Source organism: Tasmannia lanceolata, unplaced genomic scaffold (genome assembly GCF_043159265.1).
Source record: "Tasmannia lanceolata isolate RefF3 unplaced genomic scaffold, GAP_Taslan_0.1 ptg000002l, whole genome shotgun sequence".
NCBI lineage: Eukaryota > Viridiplantae > Streptophyta > Magnoliopsida > Canellales > Winteraceae > Tasmannia > Tasmannia lanceolata.
This window is the reverse complement of record NW_027518679.1, coordinates 51,334,166-51,353,521: the sequence shown is the minus strand read 5'-3', so window position 1 is coordinate 51,353,521 and position 19,356 is coordinate 51,334,166. Positions and strand designations below refer to the sequence as shown.

Below are 19,356 nucleotides of genomic sequence, written 5' to 3'. Positions count from 1 at the left end.
ATCTTCATCAAAAAATTGGAGCGCTAAAATCATTTCCCTTTACAGTATATACCGGTATATTATAGAAGTAATATAGCCAACCCATGAGTTTATTCAAGATAAAATTATTTAAATAGTTTACCCAACGCCAAGAACAGCTTATTTGAGGATTCTTACCCCACACCATTGTGTACAAAAAATGACCTGCATACCTATCTTCGCACTCTAAAATGAAATGAAACTGACTAATTGAGAATTCAGGATGAAGGGCGTGGGCGTCATGATGTGAAATAAGGCCAACAAAAGAGGTCATGGCATGGCCTGGCATGAGAACATTTTGAAGCACGTCTTTTGTAGGCTTCTAAAAGGGTAAGGACAAAGGACCACCATAATTTGTGGAGTAAATAGCAAGTGGTCCACAAGGACTACAGTTTATCACTGGCAAAAGTCACGATGAAGATGCCCTCTCAATTCCTCCAACGGTTAGGTTGGTAGTAAGGGGTGGTCTGCAGAGGCAATGCAGTTAGTGGTCTTTCTCATCCTCTTAAGCGTTGAGATGGTAACAAAGCCCTTCCTTTTAACACAACTCCCCCAAAAAAAGACGAAACCTTTAATCCACATCCTAAATGTCTGTACTACTAGCCATGTTCATACACATTCATTCACATTACATGGAAACAAGGAGAGGAGACATGGGAACATCAATAATTAGAACTGAGAAGTGGCAAACAAGATGGGAGTGATTGTATCTGCAAATCTGAGTCTGGAACCCGCAGTGAACCAGCAATAAAGTTATAAATCCTAGACAACAAATAACTTGCTTATACAGTTTTTAGTTTCTCTCTGTTTCTTTTAATTAACAAAACCCATCCCCTCGGCCTTTTGAGATCACACAAATGTCTTTATTCCTGTCATGACTTCCCTTTCTCTTCCTCCATTATGAGAATTTTCCATGTACGCTTTTGTCTCATGAGTTCAAGTGCCAAAGTCAAGCACTGGAAGAAGTTGGATTTGATATATTCAACACAGTAAACTGCGGGGGACAGGCTGTGGCTAGCATCCATGTGGTTTTCGGTAACCAAAAACGGTTGCTTTTTTGGTATGATTAATGTTTTGTTCTAAAAACAGTGGATTTGGTCCAGCATTAAAACACAAAGCGATTCATGGGGTGTTATTATTCTGCAACCATTAGATTCTTGGGCTCATCGAATCTCTTCCCCAAGAATGAATGCTAGTGCTGCAGTATTTATTGAATTGGAGCACAGGACTTCTCATGTACAATTACATTTTGATGTGGGGTTGAAAGGTTTGTTCCATGAGAGAAGGGAGTGGGTTTTTCTTGGAGTTTCATATGTCGTGATGCTAAAGTCTACCACATCATGTTTTCCCACATTGGCAATTTCTGTGAATACTGAAACACCTCTACAAGGTAGGAAATGTCTTCAAACACTCATTTCATTCCCTTTTTTACCACTATTATTATATTTGACAGTAGAGAACTCCTACTATGAATTCTTATCACATGAAGTTTTGTATTTAAAAGCTATCACTCCTCACTATGAATTCTTATCGCATAACTTTTTGTATTTAAAAGATAACACCATTAGAGAGTAGTCTCTCACTCAGATGACTCATTTTACTATTAAGGATACCATTTCAATCGAGGTTTCTCATATTCTATCCCTTGGTAATGCTTTATTAAGAGGGTCTGCTAGCATTTCATCCGTTAGAAGATATTCTAATAATACTTTAATTATCCTTCTTTACTGATTTTCAAATATGATAATATCCTCATTTAGGTAAGTCTAGATTCTTTTATAAAGCGTTTATTTGTTGCAAAATATAATGCTGACTTCTTGTCATAAAATAATATCATTGGCTGCATAGGTTTCTCAAAAAATGATATATTCTTTAATAATTGCTTCATTCATATAATATGATTAATATATTTACCTGCTAGAGATGCTGAAATGCACTCTGACTTAGTGCATCAGTGATGCAGTGCCAACATGGCAGCCATGTCATGCCTACGTGGTTTTAGTGGAGTTTTAAGGTGCAGTCCCTCATTAATGTTGCTGGCCCGTTTTGAACCTGATTTTTGAGCTTCTAAATGGAAGAATTATGGAAAGTGGCAAACTACAAAGTTGTAGGTCTCTTTGAGATCTTTCCAACAAGTATTTGTGCTTGAAAATTGGATAAGAGGGCAGAAAGTTATGACAGTTTTTGTGGACTGTGTCTGTGGGTTCCCAAAATAGTCAAAGTTAGTGAGTTTCAATGCAATTAATGTTATGTTAGTCCCTAAGTTAGCTAGTGGAATATCTTGAACGAATTTGCTTTGGTTTTCTTTTATTTAAAGAGTTAGAAACCATCTTTAGAAGGGATTTTGGATGTTGATTAACTTATATAATTAATGGAATATCAATTGGGTTGAGCTTTGCTCCCATTTTCTTCTTCTTTTCTTGTTGTGTTCTTGAGTTGTAATTTTCTTCTTCTTCCCTCTTAAGCACCCGCATTATCTGGTATCAGAGCCAACAATACTCTCTTAGGCTAGTTTCGATTTGATTTTCATGGCGGCACGAAGAGGTAGAGGAAGGCGTGGTAACCAAATGATGGAAGATTTGAGAGATGATGAACTTCAAGCGCTTCAAAGACAAGTTGAACAACTTACCATGCGTCTTGAACGCCGAGAGGCTCGTAGTGAGCGTGGTGGATCAAGCCGTGGACATTCTAGTGATGAATCCGATGTGAATCCCTTCGCCAATACTCGTGAGGAGGCTAGGTTGGGAAGGTTCTATCGTGATTTTGACACCGTCAAGATTGACTTGCCGGAGTTCCATGGTCGTCTACAACCCAAAGAGTTTCTTGAATGGCTTAGTGCCATTGAGAAGTTCTTTGATTACAAGGAGACACCCGAAAGCCAACGTGTGAAGCTTGTGGCTACAAGGCTTCATGGCTACGCTTCAAAATGGTGGGATAAGGTTCAAGAGATGAAAATCCGCAAAGGAAAGCGTAAGGTCTCTTCTTGGGAGAAAATGAAGTCAAGGCTTAAGGAGAAATTTCTTCCGTTGGATTTTTCTCAAATTATCTTTTCTAAATTCAACAACCTACGCCAAGAATCCAAGAGTGTGTTGGGCTACACCGAAGAATTCTACAAACTCATGGCTCGTAATGATACTCAAGAGGGTGAAGATCAACTTGTGCCAAGGTATGTTGATGGTTTGAAGTTTTCCGTGATGAGGTGGAAATGCACCGATCATTGAGCGTCAATGATGCTTATCAACTAGCCTTGAAGGTGAAGGCTAAGCTTTCTCATCGTGGTGCTAAAAAGTATGTGAATGTTCGTAGTCTCTATCATTCTTCTAAAGGTGAATCTTCACATGGTGGAGGTACAAAGTCGAGGTCTGAATATTTCAACAAAAATTCTACAAAATCAGCCCCTACACATCAAGTTGGAAATCAGCCCAATCATCCCAACAATTCAAATGCTTGTTTCAAGTGTGGTCAAGTTGGCCATCGTTTCAAAGATTGTCCAAAGAGGCAAGTAGTTGCCTTCGGTGATGAAGAAAATGATGATAATTTTGTTGATGATTCAAATCAGCCCATAAATGATGAGGATCTTATTGACTATTCAAATCAACCCATATATGATGAGGAAGATGGCATACAAAATGAAGAAATCGAACCCGAAGAAGGAGAAAGTTTGGTGATCCAAAGAGCACTTGCTATACCAAAGGTTGAATCCGATGATGATTGGCTTCGTTCCGATATTTTCAAGACTCGATGCGAATCTCATGATAAGGTTTGCTCCATTGTGATCGATGGTAGGAGTTGTGAGAATATCGTATCTCATAAAATGGTGAACAAGCACAAGCTCAAAACCGAACAACATCCAAAGCCGTATCGGATTGCATGGTTCAAGAAAGGATATGAGAGTAACTTTTTTATTTCCAAGAACGAATTTGATCAAGAGACCAATGCTAATGGTAAATTCAATGCTCTACTTGTTGTTGCGAGGAACTTCAACGGCAATTCAATGAATTCATCACCAAAGAAATTGGATCCGATTGCATATTAGGTGAACCGATGGATATTGAAGTGATGGGTGAATGAAAAAATATTACATCGATTTTTTCATCCAATTACATCGATCCATTTTTATTCGATCCTACATTGAAGCTCACAGTTGATATTTATATATTCAAACATGTTCAAAATCTAGACAAATTATCACTTCTTCATGGAGATTATAAAGCGGAGTTTGATCTTGGGAAGTTTCAATTGATGATCATTCTTCGATACTTCAAGGTTCGAGAGCGAGTTTTCTTGAACCAAGGAAGTTTATCAAATTTCAAGATCCTGTGGATGCCCCTTTTCAAGTGCTTAAGAAAATTGGGGATAATGCATTCAAGGTTGAGCTCCCTCCAAATATCAATACTCACCCAACTTCAATGATAAAGACTTGACAACTTATCATGGAGAGCTTGATGAGAACTCCTGGGCGAGTTCTTTCTCACCCGGAGATAATGATGCAGTGCCAACATGGCAGCCATGTCATGCCTAGGTGGTTTTAGTGGAGTTCCAAGGTGCAGTCCCTCATTAATGTTGCTGGCCCGTTTTGAACCTGATTTTTGAGCTGCTAAATGGAAGAATTATGGAAAGTGGTAAACTACAAAGTTGTAGGTCTCTTTGAGATCTTTCCAACAATTATTTGTGCTTGAAAATTGGATAAGAGGGCAGAAAGTTATTGCAGTTTTTGTGGACTGTGTCTGTGGGTTCCCAAAACAGTCAAAGTTAGTGAGTTCCAATGCAATTAATGTTATGGTAGTCCCTAAGCTAGCTAGTGGAGGATCTTGAACGAATTTGCTTTGGTTTTCTTTTATTTAAAGAGTTAGAAACCATCTTTAGAGGGGATTTTGGATGTTGATTAACTTATGTAATTGATGGAATATCAATTGGGTTGAGCTTTGCTCCCATTTTCTTCTTCTTTTCTTGTTGTGTTCTTGAGTTGTAATTTTCTTCTTCTTCCCTCTTAAGCACCCGCATTAATCACATAGCGATTCAGTTTTCTTTCGATTATAAAAAAATAACTACACCTCCTAATGTGTAGCTATCTACATGTAGATTTGAAAACCTTTCATGATACCTAATTTCAATCACTATAACATTCTAAAATTGAAGGATCAGTATCAGAATATTATGATCCATAATTTATTCTACCCTATAAATATCTCAATACTCTATATATTCTTTTCCAATTTTCAATACTAAGATTACTGATATATCTACTCAAATTACCTATAGAAATATCTGGTCTAGTACATGTCATGTCTCTCTGCATTTTGGGAGCAGAGCATGCAAAATCGAGCAATGGATCCTAGAAAAATTCAACTTTGAATGGTTACATACATTACACCTTATAATCTGATTGATTAACTGGCTTAATATTATTCGTGTTTAGTTTTTTTAGTGATCTACTATGAGACCATGCGGTTCACAATCAAATTTATTAAATTTTCTGTAGGTAATGAGATTGAATTATGCAATAATATTTTCATATTAACTTATAGGATCAATTACTGTTGCATGCTGGAGAGTTGAAAAAATGACGAGAAAATGTTGAGTCTTGAAAAAACACTAACAAATGCTACTTTAATAAAAGAAATGTTGCTAGGGACGAAAATACCCCTCAACTTACTTTAATCTTTCTCTTCTCTTCTTGGTTTTACCATTTTACTCTTTTACTTGCAGGTTTTACACTCTTTCATTTCTAGGTTTTACTCCGATGCATTTTGTGTGAAACGACGAGATTTTCCGGCGATAGAAGCCTTCTTCTCCGGCGAAAAATCTCATTTCTCTGGCAGCAGATGCTCCTTTGTCCTGAGGGATTATGAGGATCAACAACTATGCCTTTCTTGAAAGCCAAGAGCACCGATCTATCAGTGTTTATATCGTCATGTGAGCAAAGGAATAAAATAGAATGGGAAGATGAGAAGGAGAAATTGGATTATGGCCATGTTGAGAAACCCCATTTGATAATTTTTTGTTGTGTTACTCTGGCTAATGGAAAACTCCACTACCTCTCTTAACTTCTAAACTTGTAAAAGAGATGCCATGGCAAAGTCATATGTTCATCATTTTCGTGCTATCCAATGGACATCAAATGATTAGTTATTTTCAGAGATCTCCCCCTCTTCTTCTCAACGCAAAAACAGGTACTCGAAGCCAAAACAGGATAATCGAAGCCAAAACAGGATAATCAAAGCCAAAATTTACTTTGTTGAAGCCAAAAATTACTTGGTCGAAGTGAAAAATGTGTTTCCTGTAACATTCGCCGTTGTGTTTTTCGCTTCGACTAAAGTTTTTTAGGCTTCGAATAACTGGTTTTTTTGCTTCGACTAATATGTTTTTGGCTGCGACTAAAACTTTTAAATTCCAGTAACATTTGGAACTTTTTTCGTCTCTAACTAATATATTTTAGCTTCGAGAAATATTTGTTGGCTTCGACTATCATTTTTTTTTTGCTTCGACTATCATTTTTTGGATTCGACTATCATTTTTGGCTTGGAGTAACTTTTTTTTGGCTTCAACTAGCATTTTTTGGGCTTCGACTATCATTTTTGCCAAACTTACATTTTGCTTCGAGTACCATTTTGGCTTCCACTACCCTTTTGCCTAGTGAAAGCTCTTTGGGCAACTGATTTTGGCTACAGCCACTAGAAAAGGGGAAATACTTACAAAGATAATGAGATTTTGGATATTTGGAGGAAGAAAAAGAAAATGAGAAAGGGGCGACTCTAGAGAACTCCTTCTAACCTCTCAAGACAAATGAGCATATGCCGGAGAAAGAAGGCTTTTATCTCCGGAGAAGAAGGCTTTTATCGCCGGAGAAGAAGGCTTCTATCGCCGGAAAGATAAAGTGTAAAAACAAAGAAGAGAAAGATAAAGTAAGGTTAGGGGTATTTTCGTCCTAAAAAGTTCTTTTTTAATAAAGTAGCATTTGTTAGTGTTTTTTCAAAACTCAACATTTTCTCGTCATTTTTTCAACTCTCCAGCATGCAACAGTAATTGATCCTAACTTATAACCTTTATACCCAATATCATATTTATAAGTCCTATAAATCAGTGATCTTAAATGCTTGGAAAAGGTATTCAAACTATTGATTACTTCAATGTTTAAACCAAATATTTAAAAATCATTAACATACAAAGAGATATAATAACACATGAACCACGTGTTCGTTTTTGAACATGTAATATTTTACTTACTACTTTTGAGACTACTTTCCTTATCTGTTATTTAATTTTTTTTTATTTCATTTTATAGGTGCTAATTTTAGACCATCCAAATATTTATTTAGTTTAAAAATTGAGGAATGCTAAGGACAAGCGGTTACTATCCCCCTTGAAACTACGCGGCCAGCTATTGGCCGACCACACATGTGGGCACATCGTCCCATGTCAGCTAGGGAGGAGTAGTTTCATTTTTTTCTCGTCTTTCGCATTAATTTCCCCGTCCTATTCGTGAGTAGCAACAGCCTGTAATTTCTGTTTTCTTTTTATTTTATTTCCCTACCTTCTCTGTTTTCCTTCTATTACACGGCAAACCAGCATCCCCTCCGAGAAAAACAAGAAGAGGAAGACGAAGAATAAGAGGAAGGAGAAGGCTGGTCATGGTCCTCCTGCTGGTTCCATCCTCGGCTACCAAAACTGACCCTATTGGTTGTAGGGATCTGAATAAGCGCGTGGTGAATTTGATCTCCCAGCGTACGAGGGCGATGGCATCAGATTTTGCCTCTTCAGAGATCCGGGGAGAGTTCTCTGAGGCGAGATGCATTTGGTTTTGTTCAGAGTTGAAAGGACTCATCGACATTTGGTTTTGTTCAGAGTTGAGGGGACTAATCGATTTTCTCCTACTACCCTCTAGCTGGGAGACATGGTTTGTGTAAGAACATGTGATAGCAGCGTAGTAAGTGCAACATCTTGCACTCAGGACTTTGTCAACAATAAGGGGGGATGGCTGTAGTATCAGTGTAGCTTTCGAGTCCTGCCATGGTGGTCCCACCTTTTCCAAGCTCTTTGACAAGAGCGTGACCATTGATCGGATTAATGGATTAGTCGATGCACAAATGTAAGCGCAATTGCAAAGCATTTATGCTACTCCAACAGAATGGTTTGCAGGAGAAAAATCCTTCCATTGTTGTTGTTTCACTCTTATTTGGATATGAAAAAGACAATTAAAATAGATTGAGCACAATATCTGGCTGAGTGGGGTGAAACAAAGTTGGGTGGTTTACTAAAGACTACTGTGTCATGATTCCCAACTAAGTGTTAACGACTAGCTAGGAATAGGAGTGTAAGACTTGCTGATCACCAAAAAAAAAAAACGGAGTGTAAGACTCCATGTTTCCTATTCCATGATGAACTCTACATTTGAGGAAAACTTTACTTTGGCTTGCCTTTACCACCTGCAATACTTATCTCTACCATTACGTTTTGCATATGCAAGCCACCAGAATGTGTAAACGATCTCATGTATATCTTCGCACATTGTTGCCCTGTAAACATTGTCTTTATTTAATAGCAGACTGCAGCTGAAAGTGTATGCAGTATTTCCCATCTTCACCCCTTTTCAAGAGCTCTACACCAGTTCGTTTTCTCTTGAATTTATCTTTTATACTAAGAGCAACTGCCTTAGGATTGGATAAGAGAGGATTCCTTCTGGTAATTTAAGGGCCAACATGTACTGGAAAGGCAGGTGTGTTGAAGGAGTTAATAGCCCTTTGTTGTTCAACAAGGCGAACCAGTGGTTGTGCCAGCACCTAAATGCTGCTGTGGACAAAAGGCTAGACATTGTGTGTATTGCAAACTCAGTCCGACTATCTACAACTGTGCCTTTTTAGTGGAAATTGTAAATGCTATGCTTACAACTTTTTGGAAAGAGTTTGAGAGGAAGAAGGCATATCTAAGAAAGGATTTGCGGCAATGTTCAAAAGGTAATTCTCTATTTTGGTTTTGCTCATAAATTGCACATATCATATCATGAATTGTATGGATGCTGATGACGATGATGCTGATGACGATGCTGCTGCTGTTATTGTGTATTTTGTTAGTGCCTTTTGTTGCTACTATTTATTACTACATGAATTCATGGTGCTGAAATTTATTTATTGATCATGTACAAAACCAGATCTCTACAACTGGATCATAGCGAGAATACTAGAGTGTTGGTGGGCTATTTTGGAAGTAAGAAAGAGCGGTAAGGAAGGGAGCAAAAAGGATTGATGGTCGTGATATATGACTTCTCTGGCTCGCCTGTTGCAGCTGCATCCATGATCACCCCATATGTCTGATGGCCATGATCATAGTTACTAGGGTGGGAAACGAAACGTGAAACGGAAACGAGAAACGCATGAAAAAAATACAGGGGAAATGAGAAACGAGAAGACAATAGAAAATTGTACGAGAAACGTCTTAGGAAACGCATTAGTAGTGTTTCACAAACAATAGAAAAAACACAAATGAAACACAACGAAAACACAAAATATGTAGTTTTATAGATTCAACTTTTGTTAATTTCAAATTTCTATTTTATTTTTCTTATTTTTATTTTTATTAAAATACATGCTATTGTGTTCTATTTTAATATCTATTCCACAATTTTTGATGTGTTTTTTCCAAAATGATTTTCATAAGTTACACACATGTTTCCTAAACGTTTCACATGTGTTTTCTACAAGTGTTGCATATATTTTTCATGCGTTTACACATGATTTACATAAGTTTCTCATATGTTTCCCATGCATTTCGGAAACATTTCTCCAATATTTGTATCATGTTTCGGAAACGTTTCAGAAACGTGTTTCCCGCATTTTAGGGAAATGGATTTCCCACCCGCGATAAACGTGTTTTAGGGGAAACGGGTCTCCCACCCGCCCAAGGAGTTTCTGGCAACTATGGTCATGATATATGACATCTGGCTCGCCTATTGCATCTGCATCCATGATCACCCCATTTGTCCCCACCTCTGATGCATTCTCACGCCCCATGGGTTTTCCTTCAGCAGCTAGAGAAGCCATGGTCACGTCTTGAAGCAGAGAGAGAGAGAGAGAGAGAGACTGATGCCTTGGGTGCGGGTCTGTTGATGTAGAAAATGAAAAGGAAAGAAAAACTTTTAACGAAAATATAGGAGAAATTAATCCGGAAAAGAAACTAGCGCTTGAGGGTGTATTCCGGGTAAAGCAAACATGTGTGGTCGGCAAATAATTAGCCGCATAGTTTCAAGCGGGATAGTAACCGCTTGTCCTTAGCATTCCTCTTAAAAAAAATTATTCTCTTGTCTAAATTCAACAAACCTTTAGGTTGATAAATATAGATTTCTCTTCTAATTTTTCATTTAAAAAGTAATTTTTAGTACATGCTCTAGTGGTAGAGGCAATAAGTACTCATGTTGCCATGAGGTGTAGGGTTTAAGACTGGGTCAGAGAGAAAGAAAGCCCTTCATAAAAAAAGTAATTTTTAAATTCATCTGGTTTATCACTAGATTATATATAGATGTTAAGTCTGACATAGTTCTAATACTCATTATGTTCAGGAAAGATATGTAAGTTTCAAAATCGTCAATGCCTTCATTTTGTTTAAGCGTTTTAGCAACCAATCTTGCCTCATATTCACCTATGCTTCATTGCTTCCACCTGGTTTGAGTTTCTTCTTTAATATCCACTTACTACCCAATATTTTAGTGTTAGGTGGTAACCTTGTTAATCTGTAAGTATTTTACTCTTTTATAAATTCAGTTTCATCATCCATTGCTTCTTCTTTTTTTTTTCATATTTTTGCATCAGGAAGTGACATAACCTCTTAAAAATTTATAGGTTCTTCTAAATTATATGTGAACATTCATGGTCCCAAGTCTTTTTTAACTCTTCATCTTTTACTTCTCCTAAGTTTAAATTCCTTCTTGCGGATCATATTGATTTGTATCAATTCCAACTAGTGGATTATCTTCTTGTGGTCCATGGAAATGGTAATTACAATGATTTTTTTAAAGATTTTATCTTAATCTCCAACGTATTCACATATTTGATTGATAAATGCTCTAAGCATTCAACATACTTCTATTAACGAATTAGATTCTAAACATAGGAATTTATAAGCTCTGCAATTTTGAGCATATCCTAAGAACACTAATCTTATTCTTTTAGAACTTGCTTTTGATGTTTTTTTTTTTTTTTTTTGTGAAGGGTCCAAAGCAGGCAATAGACCTTCACATTTTTAAATATTTTAAATTTAGTTTTTTTTTTCTTTTTTACTGTTCACAAAGAGTTTATTTAAACTCATTGTATGCTCAACTGGACTCAACAAAGCCTTTGTCCCAACCTAGTTGGGGTCGGCTAAATGAATCCTTTATAAAAAAAATTCATTAAGGTAAAATGAATCTACCCAGCTCTAATCCTGGTTCTAGTTGGGTTCTTCTACGTGGATCATTTTCTTCCATTCTATCATATCTAAGGTCATGTTTTATGTTATGTTCCTAGCTATCAAGTCTTTCCTCACTGTTTCTACCCATGTTGTTTTTGGTCTGCCCCTACCTCTTTTTACTCCATCAATTAGGCACGAGTTGCCTCTTCTCACCGGAGCATCCAAAGGCCTACGTTGGATATGTCCAAACCATCTTAAGCGGTGCTCTCTCATCTTCTTCTCAATTGGTGCCACCCCCACCTTTTTATGAATGTCTTCATTTTTAATTATATCTAACTTTGTGTGGCCGCACATCCATCTAAGCATTCGTATCTCCGCCACACTCATCTTATGCACATGCTGCTTCTTGGTGGCCCAACATTCTGAGTCGTACAGCATGGCTGGCCTCACAGTTGTCTTATAAAACTTTCCCTTCACTTGGTAGGGATTTTACGGTCGCACAGAATTCCTGAGGCAAGCCTCCACTTCAACCAACTTGCTCTTATTCTATGGTTAACATCATCTTCAATCTCTCCTTCCTTATGTAGCTTTAAACTCATTGTATAAATTTTTTTTTTTACCTATATCACCATTAGTAAGAGACGCTTCACCCCATAATTTAATTGGGAATTTATAGCTTACTACAATAGTACTAACCATCTCAAGCAGTATTTTGTTTTTATAGCCTGTCCATGAGTTTTGGAAAAGGTTTTAAATTACTTTGTAAGAAATTCTCATCTTCTATCACAAATATGTGTGCGCTAACACTAATAAATCTATATTTTTTACTCTTTTTACAAATTTATTGCTAAATTTTGCTTGAACACAACATTCATGCTTATATGTTGATACGCTAGAGTTAGTTTCATAGTTTCATGAAATAACTCTAAGTTAACCATTTTCTTTAAAGAATTATTGTGTGTGTGTGTGTGTCCAAATCAATAATTAAGAGAATTAGCCATAAAAGAAACTTAGGGCCCCTCTTTGCATACCTCTAAACTTACTTGCGTATGTTTGTGTCCCCAACTCTATAATTAAGAGAATTAGCCATACAAGAAACTTAGGGCCCCTCTTTGCATACCTCTAAATTTGCTTGTGTATGTTGTTATATGTAGAGTCTTATTCATATCTGAATATAATGGTTATAGTAGTTTAACATATACCTTCAAATTATATATAGTTGGCATAATTTCAAAGAGACCACAGTGTCCCATTTTGAAATGAGATTAACTTCAACTACCCATAGGCAATGTTTGGCAACTATGAAAGTTTTTCCATGGAATATTAGCATCCCAAGTGGCGAGACAAGAGTAAGGAGGGTAGGAGAAAGAAAGGCTTGAGAGGGCATGAGTAAGGAGAGCAGCAGTGTCATCCTTTGGATCGGTTCCAACGATGTCTTTGTCACAAACTGTTCTTACCACTTATTGGTTAGATCATTTTTGTATGGCGTTTCGGATCCTATTGTATGAGTTTGGGTAACAACCTAGTTCGAATCAGATCCATCGGGGTGTTTTAGGTCCTTACATTGTATACAACTAGTGATTATGGATATAGGAGGGAAAAGGGAAGAACCTCGAACGAGAGGAGAATCCCCATAAAAAAAGGGTAAAAAATTAATTTTGTTGGTTGTTTTGAGCATGGTTTGTAAATGTTAGAAAAATACCTCATGAATAGACATAAATAAGCAAAGCCCTCCATTCGGATCTAGGATGCTGCATCAGATTTTGTGGCTGTGTCTGGCTCACAATCCAAAATAATTTTGGATCTTAGCATATGGATCCAGTGACCATGGTTCAATTTCAGTTGTTGTGCCCAAATCCTGTCTATTAACTTTCGGACCATTTGGGTCTATCAACACCCCTGGAGTTGCCCCCCTCGTCTCTGTTTTCAAGGACTTCTCACCCTCGTCTCACTCACGTCCCCTCATGCTTCTCCCTCTCCCACCCTCCCTATTCCACTCTCACCACTTGGTAAACTAATATTCCATGGGAAAAAAACTCACGGTTGCAAAACATGGCCACCCAAAGACACTATAAACATCAATAACATAGCAAATGATGAGCCCAAAACATCTCACCCAATAACTTAAATAAACATTATTTGCTAGTTCACTCCAACCATTATGGTTAGGGGTGGAAATGATCATGGTGGATTGTGGTAAAATGTGGGCCCAATTGGAGGTACCACACATGGTAACGAAATCCCAAGGTCCCACGTGTCTTTTTGGCCATTGGAAGATGTGGCGAGTTTTGGCATGTTGAGCAAAAATTCATTGAACAAGTGGCAGATGACATAGCGGGTGACTAAGCAGGTTACTTGGCAAAAAGGAGTGCATTCCCATACGATTTATACTGTTGGGAGATAGCTAATAACAACTAAAATGATTTTGGATTGAAGATGGACTGTTGTCCATGAAATACAAAATAGCTAGGACTCTTAGCATGCCAAAGTTAAAGGAGTCTCGTGGAGGCAGGAAGGGGTGCAAGTGGGCAACGATCTACAAGAGTAGATGATGGCGTAGGATTCTTAGGATTCTAGATAAGGATAAGTTTGTTTCTTTTTATTTTTTGAGAATTCCCTGTAAAAGAGGAAGTCCATGTAAAAAAAAAAGGACTTCGGTTTTTTGGGAACAGAGGAAGAGACAAACAAAAGGGAATTAGCACTGTTTTTTTTTCTCTATTGATCATTTGGTGTTGATCGTTTTGTATTTGATGTGAATCAAAACCCGGTGTTGCCAATAAAAAAATAATCGCAACCTATATCCAAAATCTAATTTTGGATCAGGAAAAGTCTGATTTAATAGCCTAAGTGCCTAACAATTTTACTCTCTTTGCTGCAACAAAATTTGCTACACATGCAAGTAGTTGAATAGCATGTTGACAAGTGAAATAGCATACATGAGATCATGAAGGGAAGATGAATGAATGATAAGGAAATTAAAGGCTGAGGCAATGTAGGGGGTATAAGAAATGCAGTGAAATCACTCATCTTTCCAGCTTTGATCACTGTAAGGGTGAATGAATGAGGAGTTCATCTGCCAGATCTTGACTGATGTTGCCGTAATGTCGGCTCCGGTGGCATTGTTGAAGAGGAAGATTCGAGCCCCACCATAGATGGCCTTTGTTGGGTACACCCGTGAAGTAATGCACGTCTTCCCGCCTTGAGCAAAGCTTTCGACAATCGAATGATCAACCTAGATAATAGCAATTCCCATGTAAATCAATTTTTCCAAACATTTTAAGAATCAAATCCATTCAAATTATCAACTTACTAGTAGCATCAAATCCATTCAAGTAATCAAATTATCAACTAACTATTAGCATCAAATCCATACAAGTTTTCAAATTATCAACTTACTGATAGCATCAAATCCATTTCAGTTATGAAATTATCAACTTACTAGTATTCTAACGGCGAATTTTTCACCGGAGAGAACAGGGACAGTGCTCCCGTATACTCTTTTGACAAGGTCAAAAGATACCTTGCGTATTGTTATCAAATATGGGAGCGTTGAAATCATTTCTCTACTGTAAAATGAGGTGATTTTCACTAATCTTTGATTGTTACCATTAAGGGGCCATTTGGATGTGTGGATTTTAGAATCCTGGATTTCCTCAAAATTGTAGATGGGATACGAGAGAGAAAAGAGACCAGCCATGGTTTTTTAATTTCTCGCCCTTCTTTCCTACAGCAACAGAGCAGGCTATCTTCACATGTTTCCAGGTTTTAGAAATCTCAGGATGGGGGAGAGATTTCTAAAACCTGGATTTCTTTCTTACAATCCAAGAAACGCTGTTAGGACACCATACAACAGCTTGATCATGAACCCTCTTTTACAGTTTACATTGTTTTCAAACTAAAACCTGGATTCTAAAATCCGTGTATCCAAATGGCCCCTAATCATAATCAGTTTTTATACAAAGCATTTATAAGAAACGTGGAAAGAGATTAAGGCTCTGTTCACTTCTTTTCCCCGGAAAGGAAAGGAAAGGATTTCATTTTCCTTTCCTTTCCAGGTGACATGGCAAAAGGGAAAGGAATGAAGAGGAAAAGGCTTCGTTTTCCATGGAAAGCCTCTTTCCGATATATTTAATCGGAAAGCATATCATAAGTAACAGGGAAAAAGTCAATTTCCACGTCATTTTTAGCCTTTAAATAAGAAATTCCACATCTGATAATAGTTTTCCCTGGAAAAGAAGTGAACACAGAAATTCTGTCTTGTCAAGGTCTTGTCAGGGAAAAAAAGGGTTGTTTTCCAGGGAAAACAGCACAAGGGAAAAGAAGTGAACAGAGATAGAGAAGGATTCCTAATCTAATAAAAAGAAAAAAATAATATATGGAAGGATTCCTAATCTAATTCAAATACCCCATCTGCTTAGTTGCCTAATCTATCCATCGACCTAATCTAACACCCAAGCAATCCCAACGGGTAGAGCTTACAAGATCTGCATATCCTAACATACACTAATTATTAGAACGGCAAGCCTAATTCAAAGATAAAATAAACCAGTCAAAAGTCAAAACACAAGAAGAAATGACTTACGAGGTTATTCTCTCTCTCACACAGTCAACATCTCTTTTTCCTTTCCCACTGAAGCAAAGCAACTGAATGGAGCCGTAATGATGCGTGAATTCCAACTGTGACTTATAAAAGATCCTTTAACTTTATAAGGATTCTGCTCTTATTGGGTTTGAAAGTATTTGTAAGCATACAAGGGGTTTTATTTCTTCCTACTTTGTACATAAAGGAATTGATCTTTAGAGACCACCTTGCTTCTTCCTTTTATTTCTTGTTGAAATTTACAGCACACCTTGCTTTATCCTTTCCTTTGCTTATCTAGAATAGCATATGTAAAGTCATGTTTGTTGTAGTATTGTAATCTTGTTCCTATTCAAGGGCAATACTCTCTTGTAAATTATCTACTCAATATAAGCAGCAACCACATCAATCACAGATTTGTGTTGGCAGAATTATTACAGTACCACAACAAACATGACTTTACAACCTACATATAGACTCGCATTACCCTCCTAGGGTGTGTTTGGATTGCCCCATTCGGCATCCTATTCCGATCCCTCTTGATTCTGGTTTTTTGTTCAAAAAAATGAACTAAATCATGTGGGCATAAATGAACTAAATCTTGTTGGGGAAAATGGGCAAACTTGCTTTCAGCCGAAAGAGGTGGTACTCTGATTCCACCAATGTGGGAATGAAATTTTTTATTACAATATTTTACAAGGGATTTGCTAGGCAATTACGTGGAAAGCCATTTTGTGGCTGACTTTTGCACGAGAGAACAGCCACACAAGCTCACTTTTTGGCAGATTTTTGTCTTATTTATTTAATTCATCTGAGGTGGCTGCTCTCATGCAAAAGACAGCCGTGAAATGGCTTTTCCACGAAATTGCCTAGCAAATCTCATTTTATAATTGAAGTTTCAGTTTTAATTTTCCCATTCCATTTGTAGAGGAGTCGGAATAGGATGTCAATTGCGATTCATGATTCTTGCAATCCAACTGTAGCCATGGAGTAACTAGAAAATCCAACCATCTGCGCCGGTAAAAGATGTGCATCACTCGGGCCATGTTTGGTAATCATGAATTTATTTTTCATAGAAGATTAGATTATCAAGTGGTGAGAGAGGGCTAGGATTAGATCATATGACCAAGGAGTAAGAAGGAGCTTGAAAGCAGGGGAAAAACAAATTGTATTTTGATTAGAGATTTTCTTTACCTCTTTTTGTTTCAGAAATGGGAAACTAACAACAACCAACCCCCCCCTCTCTTGTATTACAACCAAAGTTAACACTAATCTTGTAAGGGGAATGCTAGGTTCACAGGGCCCCTTGAAAAAAAGGGGCAAAATGGCGCCCCTATTTGTGTGAACCTAGGCACCTAGCATTCCTCATCTTTACAAAAGATGATGTTATTTTGTCGGCATTATATCTTCTACTTTTTACATTTTTTATAAGAATCAAATTAGTATGGTATGAATTTTCCAGTGTCTGATTAATTTTATTTGTTACGAACAAATTTATCCAAAATAAAAGAATTTCCTGCTTTTTAGGAAAATTGAAATCCTACTTGACCATGGATTAATTATCTTTCATAATGTTTTTTCGATGCATCCAAACGGCCCCATAGTCTCTTCCTAAATTCTATCATATTAATTTCTCTGTCTATTTTGTCGTTTATGATCAAACGCACTAACCTCGGGAGGTTACGGCCAAATGACGAGTTTTTTTTTTACTAAATATATAATATAATATAGAATAATAAAATAATTACCAAGATCTCTTTGTAAGGGATAACCAAAGTCTCATAAGAAAGTGAGGTTACCTTTGAAAAAGAAAAAGAAATGTAAGATACTCATGGGGTAGGTTTCAACATGTTACTATGATGTTTGCTGTCCATCTCTTGCTGTTTTCTATCAGGAAAGATTGGTTAAACAGTAGTAAAGACTTTGACTCATCCACCTGTGTGAGTCTAACATTTGCTTGATTTGCGCCTTCATCTTTGTTTCTCAAGCATCCAATGGCTGAGACTTTCTTCGGCATACAATCAGCCTGTATCATCCCCATGTGCATGTTACAATTGAAGACACCAACATGGTTAAATATAGAAACTACACATTCGATGCAGACCACCTAAATAACCGAACCCATGAATTTGGCCTTTTTCAATTTGAAGAAAAGGAGAACCTTGTCTTCGAACTTTGTTAGGACAGATTCATTCAACTGGCTGTTCTTTTCAGTGTCATAAAATTTTCTTGTGGTGGGGGTGGCTTTTCCTTTGGAGAAATCCATGCATTTAATTAAGAGATGATCAATATACTTTCAATAAAATAAGAGAGTTTTTATATGGTGTAAGTAAGCCCGTATAGTTCAATATTTTTCCAAAAGTACTCTACGGCCCGCACCATTGGATGATCCAAACCATCCATTTGATGGGCCACATCATAAATTGGTTGTGCCCAACCCTCCGATCTATATAGGAACTGAACCACATATTATGGAACCTCTTAGATCATAGCATTGGGATCATCCTACGAAAAATGATTTTTGGGGCACAACCTATTTATGTTGTGGCCCATCAAATGGATGATTTGGATCATCCTCTGGTGTGGGTCGTACAATATGTTTGATTATATGGGCTTGCACCATCTAAAAATGAGGAGTTTTTATACTGTGTAGGCCCATATATTCCAATATTTTTCAAAATGTAATGTACGGCCTACGCCATAGGTTGATATCCAAGCCGTCCATTTCAAAAACCAACAAATGAAATTGGGATTTGCTAGGAAATTTTGCGGGAAGAAATTTCACGGGTCACTGTTGCAGGAGAGAACAGCTACACAGGCTCTATTTTCAGCAGACTTTGTCTTATTCATTTCATTCATGTGAGCACTGAGAAACAGCCACACACACCGTATAAAATTTCTATATATGGAACAAAATGACCGTTTATAGGTGGGAAACGCTAGCAAAAGCTGGGACTCTGGGAGCAGGTGGCCCCTCCCGCTCCTGTAAAATAAGAGATCTGCTTTTTGGGGCCACATCAATTCAAATTTTGAAACACAAAGCACGCACGCTTACTCAGCCCTGAGCTGTCACCCGAAATATTAGGGTGGGCCCTCCCTATCCTCAACTCTCGCCTCAAATTATTCCCATGTAGTATACTCAGCAATTACTTTTAAAATATTACAAGGCCCATAGATAGCCGTTGAGAAAAACATTTTAAAATCCATTTCCCTATCAAATTATAGTTATGGATTATTTAAAAGTAAAATTTGAAGGGATGTCTCTCTTAAGTAAAATTTGAACTCTCGTTGTTCAACTTAAGCCTTGTCATGTGTAATCAAAGAATGGAAGGCAACAAATTCTGGAAATGTTTTTTTCTTTACCAAACTTTTAAAAAAAG

General features: G+C 37.3%; 2 long non-coding RNA genes across 2 annotated transcripts; one reads left to right on the top strand and one right to left on the bottom strand.

Annotated features, from left to right (window-relative positions):
• The first annotated feature begins 12 nt into the window (after positions 1-12).
• LOC143877593 (uncharacterized) lies at positions 13-6,158 on the top strand. Its single transcript, XR_013250674.1, has 2 exons — positions 13-1,408; positions 5,728-6,158. It is a non-coding gene; the product is annotated as an uncharacterized LOC143877593 (long non-coding RNA).
• A 7,926-nt stretch (positions 6,159-14,084) lies between these two features.
• LOC143886646 (uncharacterized) lies at positions 14,085-14,902 on the bottom strand. Its single transcript, XR_013253890.1, has 2 exons — positions 14,837-14,902; positions 14,085-14,629 (listed from the first exon to the last, which is right to left on the bottom strand). It is a non-coding gene; the product is annotated as an uncharacterized LOC143886646 (long non-coding RNA).
• Between the last annotated feature and the right edge of the window lie 4,454 nt (positions 14,903-19,356).